Here is an 18,006-nt window from a genome sequence, read left to right on the forward strand (position 1 = left end):
GGCACAATATCCCATTCCTTGACTAGAAAAGATTTACTACAAGCTGGCAGGTGGAGTCTCATTTTCCAAGCTGGATATGTCGCATGCTTACCAACAGTTAGTTCTGGATGAAGACTTGCAGGCTGTGTCCACTATCAATACACATAAGATACTATAGGCACATCCACTTATCATTCAGGATTTCCTCTGCTTGTGCTATCTTCCAGTGGGTCCTGGAAGGATTATTGGCTGGATTGTGCCATGTCGTGGTATACCTAGATGATGTTTTTGTGACAAGGGAGACATAAGTGGAGCATCTAGAGAGTCTAGAAAAAGTCCTACAGAGGTTAAGGGAAGCTGGATTGTGACTCATGCACTAAAGGTGTGTTTTCATGGCCAAGGAGGTGGTTTATTTAGGACATGGTGTTTTGGGGAAAGCACTGCAACCACTAAAAGAGAAGGTAAAAGCCATCAAAGAAGCTCCAGCTGCGAAAAATGTGATTGTGCTCAAGGCGTACCTTGTCCTTTTAAACTATTATGAACGATTCCTAGCAAATCTGCCAATGTCGGCTGCCCCCTTCATGCATTGCTCAAAAAAGGGTCAGAGTGCACTAGGGTAAGGATTAGATCATCTTCAAAGAAACCAAAGCATTTCTGAAGTCAGCCAAACTCCTGGTGCATTTTGACCCAAGCATGCCTTGTTACTTACTTGCAATGCTTCACACTATGGAGTGGGTGCAGTACTTTCACACTGAATGGAAGATGGGACTGACAGGCCCGTGTGCAATGCCTCATGCTCCTTATCGTTGGCAGAGCAACAGTATTCCCAGTTAGATAAGAAAGCTAGTTATTGTCTTTGCTGTCAGGAAGTTCCATCAGTATCTCTATGGGCAACAATTCACTATAACAACAGACCATACACCACTTTTAGGATTTCTGGGGGAGGCCAAAGCTGCTCTCCCTTTGGCTTCTGCACACCTACAATATTGCGCTTTATTGCGAATAGGCTACCAATATCAGCTGATCTATAAGCCTGGACTGGAAACTGCTAATGCAGATGGCCTCAGTTGGCTGCTGGTGGTTAGAACACCAGAAGACATTCCAATACCTCAAGTGGTGCTCGCTTTAGCCAGAGTAGAAGAAGCTCCACAAACAGCTAAGCAGATCACTCAGTGGACTAAATGAGATCCTGTTCCGTCTCAGGTCTCATTTTGTACAGAATGGATGGCTTGAGTTGATGGGATCTTTGGACATACATCCTTATTTTCACAGGCCTTGGGAACAAAGTCTCCAAAGTGGAGTTCTCCTCTGGGCATCACAACTCTTAATACTTCCCCAGGCAAGAAAGTTAATACTGGAGGAAGAGCACAGAACTTGCTGTGGGAAGGCCCGAATGAAACTGTTCAGAAGTTGCATCTGGTGGCCAAGCCTAGAGAGAGAGAGTGAGCAAACAATACTGGGCTGTACCACATAACAGTTAAGAAAATTGCCTCTGGTAGCAGACTTATCACCATGGCAATGGCCAGGAAGGCCTTGGATGAGACTACACATAGACTATGCTGGTCCCTTCCCTGGGTCAATGTTCCTTGTTGTGGTGAATGCACATTCTAAGTGGATGGAAGTCATTTTGGTCAGAGTCGCTACCTCATTTATAACTATTGAGGAGCTTTGTTTCTTATTTAGAACACATGGACTTCCTGAGACTGTGGTCTCTGACAATGCTAGTGTTTTTATTAGTGAGGAATTTCGGGCCTTCTTGAGGGCTAATGTGATCAAACATATCACATCTGCTCCCTACCACCCATCCACAAATAGGCTGTTCAGTCCTTTAAGAATGGACTTAGAAGGGTTACTGAGGGGTCACTGCAGACCAAGCTGTCTCAGTTTTTGAGTAATTAGAGAACAACCCCTCATGCCATAATGGTGGTATCGCCTGTGGAAGTACTGACGAGGCAGCCAATATGTACCAGCTGGAGTTTCTTGAAACCTTGCTTGGAGAAACAAGTACGTCAAGATCAAGAAAATATGAAATACAATCATGACCATCAACAGGGCACACACTTTTTGACTCTTGGAGTACTCCTTTGGGGTGGCAACTTTGTGGAAATGCCCAAATGGCTGCCTGGCACGATCGTAAAAGCTACAGGAAGCAAGGAACCTGAGTCAGGCTCAAAGGATTCCAGCCAGAGGATCAGCAGATGCTACTTTTTCTGTGATTCACCCAAGTTCAGAGTTGGAGAGAGAGAGTCTACTGTTGAAGCAGGTACTGGAGTGGACCTCTCGAGGGACCCTCAGTCTCATGGAACTAGGACGCTTATAGCATTTTCTCCTTTCCAGGGTATGCCAGGAATATTGATTCCAGTCTGCCACCACTCCATGAGACAACACAAACCCCTAACCTCTTGACTCTGTAGATAGTGGCAACGGGTGACTTGTGCAGAATAATCGCCTTTTTCCTTTTTTGCCACATGAGATCAGGCAGTCTGCCCAGGACCTCTAGTTAGAGTTCCAGTTACTATACTGAGTTGTTGATTTTCCTATCAAGAAACTTGTGTTGAACATTGAGGGGGAGGGATGTTGTATGCTGGGGGTTCAGGAAAGTTATTTTAGGATAGTCTCTAAACATGCATTCCAGGGTGAGGAGTTTTGCCAGGTTGCTGGGGGCCAATTGGTAAGTTATAAAGAAGCACTTGTTGAAACCAGACTTGATGTGTTTTGCTCCCTATGTACCCTGAGTAGCTGTAACAATGTGGGAGGCTGACCAATGGCAGAAATACAACAACCAAGCCCAGAAAACAGGAAGGGCTGCCTGGCTATGGACTCTGGCCAAGCTTAGGGCTCGGAGGAGTGGTGAGCTCTGACCAGGGGACTTGCGTTTAGAGGTTTGTTGTTTTCCAAAGGTCTCTAACACTCTACTGCTCTTCAAGAGTAAAAGTCTCTGTGGTTAAGAAATTCCTCAGCTAAGTCTGCAGTGTCTGCCTTACTGTCACATTATCCCTAAGGGGGTTAATTGAGAAACCAGAGCTCCCACAGCTAGGTGGACTCTGAAGGAACATGTCTAAGCTACTGGGGGATCGGGAGGGCTGGGGCAGTGATTTCAGAGCCTATGGTGACTGAATGGCAGGGTCCCTCTGCCCAAGGAGGGTGTCAGGGATGGAAGGCCTGATCCTGGGAATGTGCCCAAAAGAGACAGAGCTAGGAATAGTGACCAATCAGTACGCAGATCCAGGGGAGCTTGGAAGCACCTGGGCCCAGGGCTGGGGTCCGGTCACAGCAGACTGGTGTTGTCCAGTGAGGAGGATTGGGCCAGGTTATAACAATATGGCCAAGGTCTTCCATCCAGGTTCCCCAGTCACTGTAGTAACAATGATCAGAGCTGCCCGATGCTACTACTGGAAGTGCGAGTCCTCCCACTTTCTCTCAGCTATACGGCATGGTGTTATTCTTGGCTGCCTAGCTGCCTGGAGGAAGTGATATCTAACCGTTCAACAGGCCAAAAATCTCTCTCTGAGAAGGCTATAGGGAGAGTCTAAAAGCAGAATGAGAGCGCATTCATTTCATTGCCTTTACTCTCCCTATTAGGGAACTGAGCAGGCACTTCCTTATGGCCAGGTTCTGTAACAGTGGTATCATAGTCAGCTTGTAGCTCTTGAGAGAGACTAATCCACCTGTATGTGAAAGCACAATCCTTCCAGCTGGAGCCCTGAAAGTCCCTGAAGAAAGACTAGATAAACTTTAGCTGTGATGTATTTTGTAGGCTGAGGTCAGTGATATTAATAAGTTAATTCATACTAAACAAAATGTACTCCTACCCCATAACAATCTTCCCACTTTGTTAGTCCCATAAGTAAGTACTGTGAGAGCTAGGTTTTTGAAGAACTGAACATCAGGTGTTTGTTTTGATTTTTATGCTCTAGGGCTGAACCCTGATTTACCCATTTGGACTTAGGCCTAGGTGATATGTTTCCTGCAGGCATCCAACCGCGCTATTCCATTTTTTCAGATGCTGCAAGACTCTTTTCTATTTTATACAATCCATCATCCCACTGACATTTAAGGAAATGATGTACCGTCTTCCCATTGTGTATAAATCCTTTCCTTTTCAAGCAAATGTTATCTACTTTTTCCCTAATCCCTCCTCCAGCCAGGATAGCACTGTATTATCTTGTTTCATACCCTGTTGGTCAATCTCTCTTGACTGTAAGAAGGTAGGAAACATGACTGAGTTTCTCACCTCTGTAATTTTCTCCATCAGATCAACTCTTTTGGTCCCATTAGAGAAGTTCAAATGTAACACGTTCCACAGCATAAACAGGGCAACTTGTTTTTATAACTGTCAAAAGAATTCCTTGGAAAAAACCCTAAGAGCACCGATATTCTGAGAATTGAGTAGCCTGTGGGTCCCTGGGGAGTCAGGAGCAATATTTTTAAAAAGGCAAGAGCAGCTGGAACATTAATGTAACTGGCCAGGATTTGATGAAAAGATGTCAAGTATTTGCAGAGATGAAGAAACAAGGTTCACTCTATGGAGATTGCTCTTCTAATTTCTGGAAGCAGAATAAGACTCTCATTTCTCTACCTGAGATAAACAGTGACTTAGTTTGTTTGAACGTTTCTTCTTTAAATAAACAGTTATACCAAATTCTTTACTCTTCTCAGGTTTGCTCATGTGGCAGAGCTCTGTATGTTTAGCCAGCATTACGGTTGCGTTTACACGGAAGTGTGATCCAAAGCCTGTTGCGGGTAATGGGAGTCTTTCCATTGTTTTCAATGACCTTTAGCGCAAGCCCCAAAGTTCTGTTTGTTTCCAAAGGAGGCATGTGGCTTAAATACTATGATTTGCTGACATATATGGGGTGCATGGCCACTCGCCCCAGATTTGGCACATTTTTCTACCGCCATCTGTGGGTTAAAGCTTTTGGAATCTAGTTGTCCCAGGAGATGCAGTTGTATATGCTGGTTGCACCTATGGGCTGGTCTACACTGGGGGGGGGGGAAATCGATCTAAGATACGCAACTTCAGCTACGTGAATAGCGTAGCTGAAGTCGAAGTACCTTAGATCGAATTACTTACCGTCCTCACGGCGCGGGATCGACGTCCGCGGCTCCCCATGTCGACTCCGCTACCGCCGTTCACGTTGGTGGAGTTCCGGAGTTGACAGGAGCGCGTTTGGGGATCGATATATCGTGTCTAGATGAGACGTGATATATTGATCCCCGAGAAATCGATTGCTACCCGCCGATACGGCTGGTAGTGAAGATGTACCCTAAGAGAGGGCACAGTCAGACCTCCAGGTGAAGTTTTTTCTCCTTTCAGTTATTCTGCTGATTAGTTGTTTATATGATCTGGGAATTAATTCTTTGAGCATTTGCCAAGCTCTGTACCCTTTATCAGCACTCAGACATCTGCACAGTTTTTGATGCTCCTGAGGATTATAGCACTACACTAACTCCTTTTGCCTTACCTTTTTCCACAGTGCTGGGAATTCTGCGGCTCCTTGTGAGAGCCATAGATTTCTGTACTTATGCTCTGTGGCCCTGTAGAGAGAGTCACATTATATTCGTTGATGTTTAAGGAGTATGCTACACAGTATTTTGCTGAATATGTATCCTACTTCCATGCTGACAATGCATTGAATTACAATTTAAAAAAAAATAATTGATGTATGTGTTATTTTTTAAAGAAAGAAAATGTGGGAGTGAAGATGACCTGGGGAGAAATCCTGGCTCCACGGAAACCAATGGCAAAACTCCCATTGACTTCAGAGGGGCCAGGATTTCACCCTTGGAGAACTCCTGTGCAGGGACTCTAAACTTAACCAAAATTAAAAGCTGTGCTTGCTTTTCAGAGCAGATGGGAGTTTTGCCATTGACTTCAGCGGGGCCAGAATTGCACCCAGAATTCCCAAGGGATGACTTGATGCAATTACACAAATATTGGGCCCAACTGAAAACCAGCTTGTAAAGTACACTGTCCTCCATGTGCTAAGCTCACTGTGTGACAGCAACTGCTCATGCCTGTAGAAGGCTGTGCTGATGTTCCTGTCCCAGTAGCAGCTTTATTTCTCCCTAGGAATTCCACTGTGGGAAGCGCTGCTAGTTATGCCTCCCTTTTGTCCAGCATCACCCACTTTTGGGGCTGCACTTGCCCTTTATCCATTCTCACACATCCTCTGCATGAGGTTGTGGCACTTTCTGCCAGTACTACCTGGTCCCCTGGCAGAGTTTCCACCACCAGGGTCTTCAGCCAGAGTTTATGCCTTTATGGGGTGGAGGAAGTGAATTCAATCCACTGGGCCTGCTTTCATGCTGTATCATTCCAGCGTTTATATCAATATAATTCCATTGAAATCACTGATGGAGGACAGTAACAGGGAACAGCCAGGCCCACTGTATGAAAAGTATTTTCAGCTGTTCCTAAATGCAGTGTAACAAGAACATCCTTTATTCATTCACTGTATTTTTTGTTTCTTACCAGTTTCATTATTAGAGCAAAAGGATGTGAAAATGGAAGTCCAGCCACATAGATGTTAATACAATACAGGTGAAATGGCAGGTAAAATGGAGGCGAAAGGGCTCAGTCTGTGCAGTGCTGAGCATATACTAAGTGATGCTGAACCCACTCAACTCCCATTGAAGAGGATGCTCAGTAGGATTTAAGGGTGCTCAGAATTTCTCAAGAGACACTCGGCACTTTGCAGGATGGTGTCTTAAAAGGGTGAAGAAGCAATCAGCAGTACAAATATACATAAAGACACATATATGTAGGGCACGTCTAGCTTAGGAAGAGATGCTGGAGTTAGCAAACTGACATTTTCCCTAGTCTAGATGGACAGTAATTCATTTAAACTCTGTTTGATCAAGGTCTGAAAAAGGTGATGGTGAGGACAAGGTTATAAAACACGTTTGTTAACACAGTCTGCTTTATCTGGCCTAGGTAAACCCTTAACAGAGAGAGCTGCTTTATTGGGACAGCTACCAGGGAGCTGATTTAATTTAAAATAGTGAATGACAATGATTGCTGCTGCAATGGGACATTGCAAAAAATACCATGCAATGAAGATGCATGAGACAAAGGAGTTAGATGTGGTTTAATAAGATGCTAAATAAGTGTGAAATTTTTAAACATCAGTCTCTTAAGTTCAGAAGTTTCCAAATAAAGATGACGGGTCTAAAGGAGTAGCACTTTGCATTCTGAGCAGCCATCTAAACTCCCTGAGACTATTTGCCGAGTAAGGTACTACAAAGCATGACAGAATCTGGCCCTTAGCTCTTGACATTTCTTTGAAAGCCCCGTACAAAGTGCTAAATGTTACTAATACTATATTTGAGTGCGTCAAAAGTAGGAACCTCACAGGGAAGTCAATGAGTTTGCTAAGAAATAAAAGGGGATAATCAAAGGGGTGAAGGAGGTTTGCAGAGAAGATGATGCGTGATTTCTTTGCCTCCCTCTTCACCCCAAAGGACGATGAGGGAGCAGTCGATCTAGGGTTACCCTTCCCAGATGTTGATGGTAAGGCACTGCCCGATGCAGAGGTGTTTAAAAGAACAAAACAAAAACAAACTGATAATGGGATGACTTGAGGGACTAAATGCCAATGTATCACCAAGATTGGGTGGCAGACACCTGAGAGTTCTGAAGGAAAGAACTAAAGACCAAAGTTGATGATCTACTAAAATTATGCAATTTCTCACTAAAAACACCCACTATATTGAGAACTGGAAGCTGGCCAAGGTTGTACGCATTTAATTTTTTTTAAAGTAAGTACTAAGTGTGATTCCTGGAATTAAACTGTTCAACCTTACGACAAGGAAATACATTACAGAAAAAATATTATAAATGTTAGTACCAACCAGCAGAATTTCTATAAATGGAAATCACATCTCGCTGCTCTGCTAGAATTCTTTCAAAGAGTTAATAAAATAGTGGATAAATGAGAATTCAGTGGGCTTTCAAAAGGCTTTTGATAAAGTCCAACACAAGAAGCTATTCAGGAAACTTGGCAAGCTTGGGGTGAAAGGTAAAGTCTGTCATGGATTAAAAACTGGTAAGAGATAAGAAGCAAAGAGTAGGAACAAATGGTCAGTTCTAAGCAATGGAAAGAGATTAATAATAGGTTGCTCCAGGGACTAGAACTAAGACTGGTGGTGTGTGTATTTATTAATCGCTATCCAAGAGGCAAAGACAAACTGATGACACAAAATTATTCAGGACGGTCAAGACTAGGACGAAGTACTAAAAACTCAGGAAAAAACTAATTCATGGTCCAATTTTGTAAGGGAATTGGGAGCACTCTGGATGCCTTAGGAGGTATTCTGCAACACGGGGCCCTAAACTAGGTAATTGGGCAACATGATGGCAAATGAAACTCATTGTAGACAAATGCAAGGTAACGGCTTCAATGGAGCTATGAAAATTTACACCAACTGAGAATCTGCCTCAAGGAGTCACTGCTGGCAGCTCAGTGAAGACGGCTGATCAGTATGCAGAAATTAGAGGAAAAAGCAGTTATACTAAGATAAAGTTAGGTAATAAGGCTCCCTTCTAGGACAGAGATGGAGTGAATATAGAAAATAATATAGGCCATTCTATAACATGGTAGTATAGTCTCACCTACAATATTGCGTCCAATCTGAGCAGAATTTCCACAGTGGAGTTGCCTCTGTTTACACCAGAGCTGAAATAGGTCCCTGATCTCAAAGAAGACGTAGCCGAAATTGAGAAGGTACAGAGAAGGTCAAGGCAAGTGACTAATGGAAGAGGAGGAAAGTTGACAATCTTTCTTTATGAGGAGAGTAAAGCGACAACTTATGATGGATTTAATAATCACAGAGTATATCAAATACAGGATGGCACAGAGAAGGCCAAATGGACACTCCCATCTACCCTTTCCCATGGTACAAGACATAGAGGGCACTCTACATTAAAAGGCAAAAAAAAAAAACAAGAATACAAGAAAGTACTTATTTAGACCACATATAATTAACTTGTGATTAACCATATAATTAACCTGCATAACCTGCTCATAGACTTTAAGGCCAGAAGGGACCATCAGGATAATCTAGTCTGACTTTCTGTACATTGCAGGCCACAGAACCTCACCCACTCACTCCTGTAATTGACCCCTAACCTCCGGCTGAATTACTGAAGTCCTCAAATCTTGATTTAAAGACTTCGGTTTACAAAGAATCGACCATTTACACTAGTTTAAACCAGCAAGTGATCAGTGTCCCACGCTACAGAGGAAGGCAACTCCGCTCTCCCCCCGGGGTCTCTGCCAATTTGACCTGGGGGAAAATTCCTTCCCAACCCCAAATATGGTGATCAGTTAGATTCTGAGCCTATGGGCGAGAGCCACCAGCCAGACACCTGGGAAAGAATTCTTGTCGTAACTCAGAGGCTTCACTATCTATCGCTCCATCTGTGGCCATTGGAGATATTTGCTAATAGCAGACATGGATGGCGCATAAGCCTTTGTAGGCAGACTCATCATACCATCCCCTCTGTAAATTTATCAAGCTCAGTCTTAAACCAAGTTAGTTTTTTTGCCTGCACTGCTCCCCTTGTCCTGTTTCAGAACTTCACTCCTCTGATGGTTAGAAACCTGCATCTAATTTCAAGCCTAAACTTATTGATAGCCAGTTTATATCCATTTGATCTTGTGCCAACAATGGCCCTTTAACGCAAAAAACTCCTCTCCCTCCCTAGTGTTTATTCCTCTGCTGTATTTATAGACCGCGATCAAATCTCCCCTCAGCCTTCTTTTGGTTAGGCTAAACAAGCCAAGATCCTTAAGTCTCCTCTTGGAAGGTAGGGTCTCCATTCCTCTGATAATCCTAGTAGCCCTTCTCTGTACCTGTTGCAGTTTGAATTCATCTTTCTTAAACATGGGAGACCAGAATGGCACACAATATTCCAGATGAGATCTCACCAGTGCCTTGTATAATGGCACTAACTCTTCCCTATCTGCACTGGAAATACCTTGCCTGATGCATTTTAGGATTGCATTAGCCTTTTTCATGGCTGGATCACACTGGCAGCTTATAGTCTTCCTGTGATCAACTGATACACCGAGGTCATTCTCCTCCTCTGTTACTTCCAACTGATAGACCCCCAGTTTATAGCAAAAATTCATGTTGTTAGTCCCTAAGTGCATGACTACTGCATTACTGCTGCAGGCCAACAGCTTAGTAAGATTTCAGCAAGGATTAGATCTTTACTTGGAAAAAGCAGCATATGTAGTTGCAGGATGAAATGACAAACGGTATAAATTCTCATGCCTTAAGCCACAAGCCAATCACTATTTGGGGTAGGAAGAGATTTGCTCCCAAGATGCATAGTGCTGGAGTTAAGTCCAGAGAGGGGTATGCTTTCTTCTGAAGTATCCTTCATTGGAGAAATTATATTGGATAAAATGGACCATATTTGATATAATAAAATAAAGAATAAATAACTAATAACAATCCCTTGATCTTCTTTGCCCTTTCCATCAAGGGGTCTCAAAGCACTTGAAAAACATTGATAAATTAAGCCTCACAACATGCCTCTGAAGTAAGTCTTATTATTCCCATTTTACAGAAGGGAAAACTGTGGCACAGAAATGTTACTACATGACTTGTACAAGGTCACCTAGAAAGTTAATGGTAGAGCCAGAATTAGGCTGTACAACTCCAGACTTTCAGTCCAGTGCTCAGGTGTAAAAATTCCCGTGTTCTATGAAAGTTCAAGGCGTTATTTATCCTTTGTGTAAGGGAAACTGAGGCAATTCTTGACCTTTACACGAGCAAGTTAAAGTAGTAACTGTAGAGGTGCTGCTGGCCAGATGGAAGGAGAATGTGGAAGAGAATGTGTCTAGGTTAAACCTATGGAAGATAAGCGGGGACACTTTTTTTTCTAAATGAAAATTAAGTGGTCAGAAAGTGATTTCCTAAATTAAAGGGTAGGGGATTTTCATGTGCCTGTCAATTGCGCTGGATTTCACTGGGTTTGGCTGTTGCATGTGGGAGCCCCACTCCCTCTGATCACCACTCTTCTTTACTTGCCACTCTGAAGTGTGTGCTGGAAGGAAAATGGAACAGAGTGCTGGTCAGGCCCAAGGGTCAATAACAAACTGATTCTTTTCTTGAGGGGATTAATCTCTGGAAGCTAGAGGATTATTTGGAAAGACCTTGGATTCCCCCATGATAGTATTAGAAATTAATTAGGTGCATGCAGTCAGGTAATTAGGCACGTGCAATTAGGTAAGACTCAAGTGCCCAATGGTTATTCTCTTGAGTTATATAAGAATTGCCAGACAAATTGGTTCCCTTTTTGACAAAGGCCTTATTCTGCACAATGCAGGAACTTACCAAATAATAATAATAATTAATTCTGTAGCACCGTTGATATGCAAGGCACTTGGCAGACAGGTAGGAAGATATGGAATCTAATTTCTGGCACATCTTCAGTCCCTTTGTGTCATTCCCGGCATCACAAAAAGACCACAAAGGGGGTTCCAAACAGATAGCTGAATACTCCCCTCTAAATGGGACATTTAATTGCTTAGGTAGAGCACAGTTCTCCACTAAAGGAAGGGCCATCCCTAGGGGGGTGCAGGGCCCAAGGCAGAAATGACAAATCCGTCACTTCCAGGACCGACCATACCGGCCGGCTCACAGGGTCCCCCAAAGCGCAGGATCCAGAGCGGTCGCCCTGATTCGCCGTACCCAAGGGATGGCTCTGAGTAAATTCTCACTATATTATCACCAACATTGGGTACGATTTTCAAAATCACTGAGAGTAGACCAATGCCTTGTGCTTCTGAAAATCGCACCCAACAACCATGTAATACAGCTGAAAATCTGTACAAAACCTGCAAGGGTATTTTGGTGAGTAGGATCAAAATGCATAAAAACACACTGATAAGTGAGCACACATTCAAAGGTGCAGCTTGCAAGCTCAAACATGAATCGAATATGAATGGCCATCAGATGCCATTTGTCACATTCTTATCAGTTGTAGTTCAAGAGACAGATTTAATAATTCAGTATTTAATGGGCTGAGGTAATTATATGTATAACTTCTCTTTTCCTGCATCTCACCTTGCATCTCAGTTGCAGCACAGGACAGAGTTCTCGCTTTTCAGAACTCTTCAGGGGGAAAAGAAATATTATACAGCGGGCTTCCAAAAGTGAAGTAAGCTAAACCGAATCAAGGCCACGTCCATTCTGAATGAGAGTGTCCATACACAGGTATAACGCAGTTGAACAAATCCACTTTAAATTCACACCTTTAATGAATTCAGATTAATTTTCCTGAGTGTTCCTGTGGAGACAACCCCAGAATTGAACTTCTGAGTGAAGATATGCAAACCCCGGAATGTAGATGGTAATAACAGCCGCTAGTCATCCTCAGAGGGAGATTCTTAGTGAACAAAACACTTAATAAAAACACATTTCCAAAAAAATATTAGAAATACGTTAATTAATGTTCTTAAACAAAACTATTAGGTAGTACATTTATTAGTGTTCTTTATGCTGCTCTTACATGTACTTCAATGAGAGATTTTTGATAAAACAATTATGCTTTTGTACTTTGGCAACTACATACAGTCACGTTCCATTCTGCCCTCACAGGGATAGTTTCTCAGTCTCTATAATGAGGCCTCAAAATGCAGGTGTGTCCATCACCTGGATTCTCCAGAGCCTGTGGAGAATGGCAGTGTCTCAGCCAAATCTCGTAAGCAAACAATTAAAAGACTGACCAAATTTCTCCTCCAGTGAACATTCTGAATCCAAACGCCGGTAGCAGATATTTACAAACCATTGCAAAGCCTTTCCACCAGAAGTGATGCTCAGAATTCAAACAGCCCTTTGATTCCCAAACTCCTCGCAATGCCCTCCAAGAAACCTCTATGCCAAGCAGAGTTCTGACCCTGTAAAAGGAGGAGTGCTAGAGAGTATATGAAGTTAACTAGGGACTTCACTATTGCTATTGATTTTATGTGGAAGATACTCAAATACTGTGGTGATAGGCAGCAATATAAAATTCTAAGTTAGTCAGGCCTGGTCTACACTACATGGTTAGGTTGATGCAAGGCAGCTTACATCAACCTAGCCATGGATGTGTCTACACTTAAATTTTGCTCCTGCCAACATAACTGCCCGACTATGCCAACTTAATAACACCAGCTCCCCAAGCAGCATAGAATCAAGGTCGATGTAGTTAGGTTGACGGAGTGTCAGTGTACTTATATCAACTGTTACTGGGCTCTAGGAGCTGTCCCACGATGCCCCATGCTGACCGCTCTGGTCACCGTTGTGAACTCCACTGCCCAGGGGCCAGGTGGACAGGAAGCTACTCCTCCCCTTTAAAGTCCCGTGAATTTTTGAAATTCCTTTTCCTAGTTGCCCGGCTTGGCGAGCACACCTAGCAACTCTCCAGTGTTGTGTTCAACTGCCCATGGCAGCTACACTCTGCAGGCACATTCCTGCCAGGTATTGGATCTCCTGGGCTTGTGGGGAGAAGAAGCTGTGAAGGCGCAGCTCTGAACCAGCCATAGAAATGTTGACATCTACGAACAGATTGGCCGGGAACTACAACAGGGACCAGCGGCAGTGATGCACGAAAGGCAAGGAGCTGTGGTAGGCATACCAGTAGACAAGGGAGGTAGCAATAGATCTGGTGCAGAGCCGCAGACCTGACGCTTTTACAAATTGCTGCATGCCATCCTTGGCGGAGACCCCACCGCCACCACCCCCAAGAGCTCTGTGGATTAGGGTTGCCAACTTTCTATTTGGTGCAGGTTCTGGGGTGGGGCCAGAGATGAGGGCTTTGGGGTGCAGGAGAGGGTTCCAGGCTGGAGCAGGGGGTTGGGGTGAAGGAGGGGGTGAGGGCTCCGGCTGGGGGTGCAGGCTCTGGGATGGGGCTGGAGATGATGGTTTTGGGGTGCAGGAGAGGGCTCCAGGCTGGGGCAGGGTATGGGGTGTGGAAGGGGGCTCTGTGCTGAGGTAGGGGGTTGGGGTGTGGGAGAGGGTACAGGTTCTGGGCTGGGGGTACAGGTTCTGGGCTGGGGCCAGAAATGAGAGGCTCAGGTGCAGGAGGGGGATCTGGGGGGGGGCCTCCGGCTGGGGGTTCGGGCTCTGGGGTGCGGTGGCACTTACCTCAGGTGGCTTGCGGAAAGCAGTGACATGGCCCTCCGGCTCCTAAACGGAGGCATGACCACATGGCTGTGTGCGCTGCCCACGCCTGCAGGCACCGCCCCCTCAGCTCCCATTGGCCATGGTTCCTGGCCAATAGGAGCTGCTGAGCTGGCGCTGGGGGCTGGGGCAGCATGCAGAGCCCCCATGGCCATCCCTCTGCTTAGGAAATAGAGGGAGATGCCAGCAGCTTCCCTGGAGCCGGCCGGGGAGCCTGCCTTTGCCGCCAACTGGACTTTTAATGGCCCAGTCAGCTGTTCTGGGGGTTCCAGTAAAAAACTGGACACTTGGCAATGCTACTTTGGATACTTTGGAAGAGTCTTGAGTCACAGACCCAGCTGTGAACAGTGAGGAGGAGGAAGGACAGGCGAATGGAGGATCCAACTACCCAGTGAGGCAGGACATGTTTTTTAATCCAGCACAATCCAGCCAGTCTTGACAGAAGAGCATGGGCAAGCCTGATGCAGGAGAAGGAACTCTGGTAAGTATGCAGTTTGTTTTGAAATTACAGGGCTGGAACCCCCAGTTAGCAGGACAAATCTGTTGATTTACTCTTTTTTACTTGTGTTGGAAGAGATAGTGAAGTAACCAAGATGGGTAGAGTTGCTATCTGCTTTTCATTCCCTCTAGAGCAGGGGTAGGCAACCTATGGCACGGGTGCCGAAGGCGGCACACAAGCTGATTTTCAGTGGCACTCACACTGCCTGGGTCCTGGCCTCCGGTCTGGGGGGCTCTGCATTTTAATTTAATTTTAAATGAAGCTTCTTAAACATTTAAAAAACCTTATTTACTTTACATACAACAATAGTTTAGTTATATATTATAGACTTGTAGAAAGAGACCTTCTAAAAACGTTAAAATGTATTACTGGCACACGAAACCTTAAATCAGAGTGAATAAATGAAGACTCGGCACACCACTTCTGAAAGGTTGCCGACCCCTGCTCTAGAGTTAGGCAGAGGGGGCCACGTGGAGCAGTTTATGTGCACTGGGATGTCCCGTGAAAACTTCACAGAGATCTCAATAGAGGTACTCTTCAATCCTCTGCCGAAGGTTTCTGGGGAAGGCTGCCTTATTTTTTCTATCGCGGTAGGACACTTTCCCAGGTCCCTCAGCAATTACTGCAGCAGGTACCATTGCAGTACACAGGCTAGCAGCATATGGGCCTGGGCGGCATCAGGATGCCAGAAGCAGCTGTGCTCAGCCCTCTCTGCTTTTGTTACCCTCCAGAGTGAGATATCAGCTAAAAATCACCACCGCCTGTGGAAAGCGGTGCCGGTATTCAGTGCCATTGCCCTATACACATATACAGATGCATGTGAGCTATCCCCTCCTCATTTCCCCAACCCCCAAGGGCCATACTCACCATGGCTGGTGCTGTCCTGTATCAATCCCAAGGAGAGGTGAGAATGTAGTCATCACAACTTTCTGGGAATCAAAGGGGAATGAGTTCAGTATCCTATGTTTTGATTTCTGTCATGAATACACTGACAATGGTACTGCTGTGTGTTGTATCTGCACCTGCTGGCATTGTGGCCTTGAGGGTCTACTCCCCCACACTTGCAGAATGCCTGAGCCAGATAAGGAGGAGTAAGAAGATGACTCAGGATGACATGTTCCAGGAGATCCTGCAAGCCTGTGCTGCATCAGAGAATGAGACCAGGGCCTGGAGGATGACCCTTGCAGACAGCATGGAGAAGGAAAGAGTGGAGAGGAGAAAGGCCCAGGAGTCCAAACAGGAAAAGGGAGAGGGAGATGCACCAGGACATAATGGGGCTCCTCAGGCAGCAAACAAATGCTGCAGACTCTGGTGGACCTGGAGGTCCAAGATTCCTGTGCTTGCCTCCTTCTGCAGCCAATACACAACTAAATATCAGGACCTTCCTACACCTCCCCTTTACATTCCATGTGAAATCCAGGGCTGCTGCACGTCCCCTACCACTCCACCCCGGGGGACAGTAAAGGCAATCACAGCTACTCATACACTGAACTGTGAACAACATGGTGGGTGTATGTGTACTTGAAATGGACATGGCTGTTCTTTCCCCTTCATAAGTTGTGTTACCTTAATTTATTAAGTTTACAAAGTTCTAGCTATTTTTTATCTGCCTGGTTCATGTTACAGAACAAAATTATATTTTTGGAACATAATTTAGCTTTCTTAGTTCACAACATAAGTTGCCTGGTCTGAGCAGGTCTGACACCCACCAATTTCCTGTTATTTCATTTTGTCACAGAACCCATAACATCATTTTCAGACAATATTAATAGGTGCATTGGCAATGTAATGTTCCTACACACCGCACTCACTGAAAGATTCATACCGGGCTGCAAAAGATCAAGGCCAGATAGAGCACACTAGAGCAACACACACTATTCTGGGCTCACCATTTAAATGGTCTCTCAAAGCCTCCATGAGCCATATAGCTCCGTGTTGAGCTCTTCTACAGCCCCCGTATCAGGCTGTTCAAATTCAGCAGAGAGCTCCTCCACCTTGGCAGAAACTTTCCCCCCTTGCTTCACAAATATTATGCAGGACACAGCAGGCAACTATAATTACTGAGAATTTTTTTTCACTGAGATCCAATCTTGTAAGTAGTCAATGCTCACAACCCTTCAAATGACCAAAGGCACATTCAGCTGTCATTCTGCTCCTTTTGAGCCTGTTTTTGAAACGCTCCTTGGTGCTGTCAGAGTGGCCGGTGTACAGCTTCAGGAGCCATGGGAGCAAGGGGTAGGCTGGGTCTCCCAAGATCACTACTAGCATTTCAACATTCCCAATGGTAATCTGCTGGTTGAGAAAAAAAGTTCCTGATTGTAGCTCTCCTTGTGACAAAATGGCCGATATTGGTATGGTGGGTCCCGTGCTTTTCTTGGTGGGGGGGCTAGGACGCCCTCCCTTACCCCTGCTCTTGGGGTGCTGAGGGCCCCGCTAGTGGCCCAGGAAGGTGGTAGAGAAGGGAAGCAGGGAAGGGATCTGGGTTTGCTCCTCACTCTGAGCCTCAGCTCCTCTCAACCCCTGTGGGTTTCTTACCCTCTTCCTCCTTGGGAAGGGTTACCCTCGGTCCTTGATGCTGGGGAAGGGAATCTCCCTGCCCTGCTGGGGCAGGGTCTCCCTTCCTTCAGTTCTCTGTTCTTTCACATCTCAGCAACACACCTCCAAACTCCAGTCCTCTATCCTTCCTCGCACACCCTGACTGCCTGAAGTAGGGGGTTTTATTAGGTTCCTGACAGAGCCTTAATTGACTACAGATGCGCCAATTAACCTGTAATAACCTTTCCTAGTCTACAGGGAATCACGCCTTAATTAGCCTAGGGTTTATATATCTCCCCTCCACCACTCTCCCACTGCTCCTGGCTCTGCTGTAGCACATCCTAAAGATGCATGCATTGTGTACCGTCCCTGATCAGCCCATACCGATGCCTGTAAAGCATCTCTGGGGATCCTTCAGTGCTTGCATTACCATAGAAAAGTAGCCCTTTCTGATGCTAAAATAGGGATGTGTATGCCACCTATTGCTCCACCTTAGTTTGGGAACTCCATTGCTTCAAAACCATCCACTAGGTGATGCATATTGCCCAGAGTCATAGTCCTGCATAGCAGGAGGCGATTAACGGCCCTGCACACTTGCATGACAACTGCCTCTGCGATGGATTACCCAAATCCAGATTGGTTCCCGACTCACCGGTAGCAATCTGGCATTGCAAGTTTTCACGGCACAATCGCAGCTCACGTCTCAGCTGTCAGTGTGGCTCTCATTTTGGTGTCCCCGTGCTGGAGGGCTGGGGCAAGTCTGGCGCACAGAGCCTGGAATGTGGCCTAGCACATCCAAAAGTTCTGCAGCCACT

At 45.3% G+C, this 18,006-nt stretch overlaps 1 long non-coding RNA gene across 2 annotated transcripts; it reads right to left on the reverse strand.

Moving 5' to 3' along the window:
- Positions 1-12,499: 12,499 nt before the first annotated feature.
- Positions 12,500-17,332, reverse strand: LOC123370841. Of its 2 annotated transcripts, none has more exons than XR_006579592.1 (3): positions 17,192-17,332; positions 15,524-15,585; positions 12,500-12,664 (listed from the first exon to the last, which is right to left on the reverse strand). It is a non-coding gene; the product is annotated as an uncharacterized LOC123370841 (long non-coding RNA). The 2 variants fall into 2 exon arrangements; XR_006579591.1 differs by having other exon boundaries at positions 12,500-12,893.
- Positions 17,333-18,006: the final 674 nt, after the last annotated feature.

The sequence above is a fragment of the Mauremys mutica genome, chromosome 5 (genome assembly GCF_020497125.1).
Source record: "Mauremys mutica isolate MM-2020 ecotype Southern chromosome 5, ASM2049712v1, whole genome shotgun sequence".
Lineage (NCBI taxonomy): Eukaryota > Metazoa > Chordata > Testudines > Geoemydidae > Mauremys > Mauremys mutica.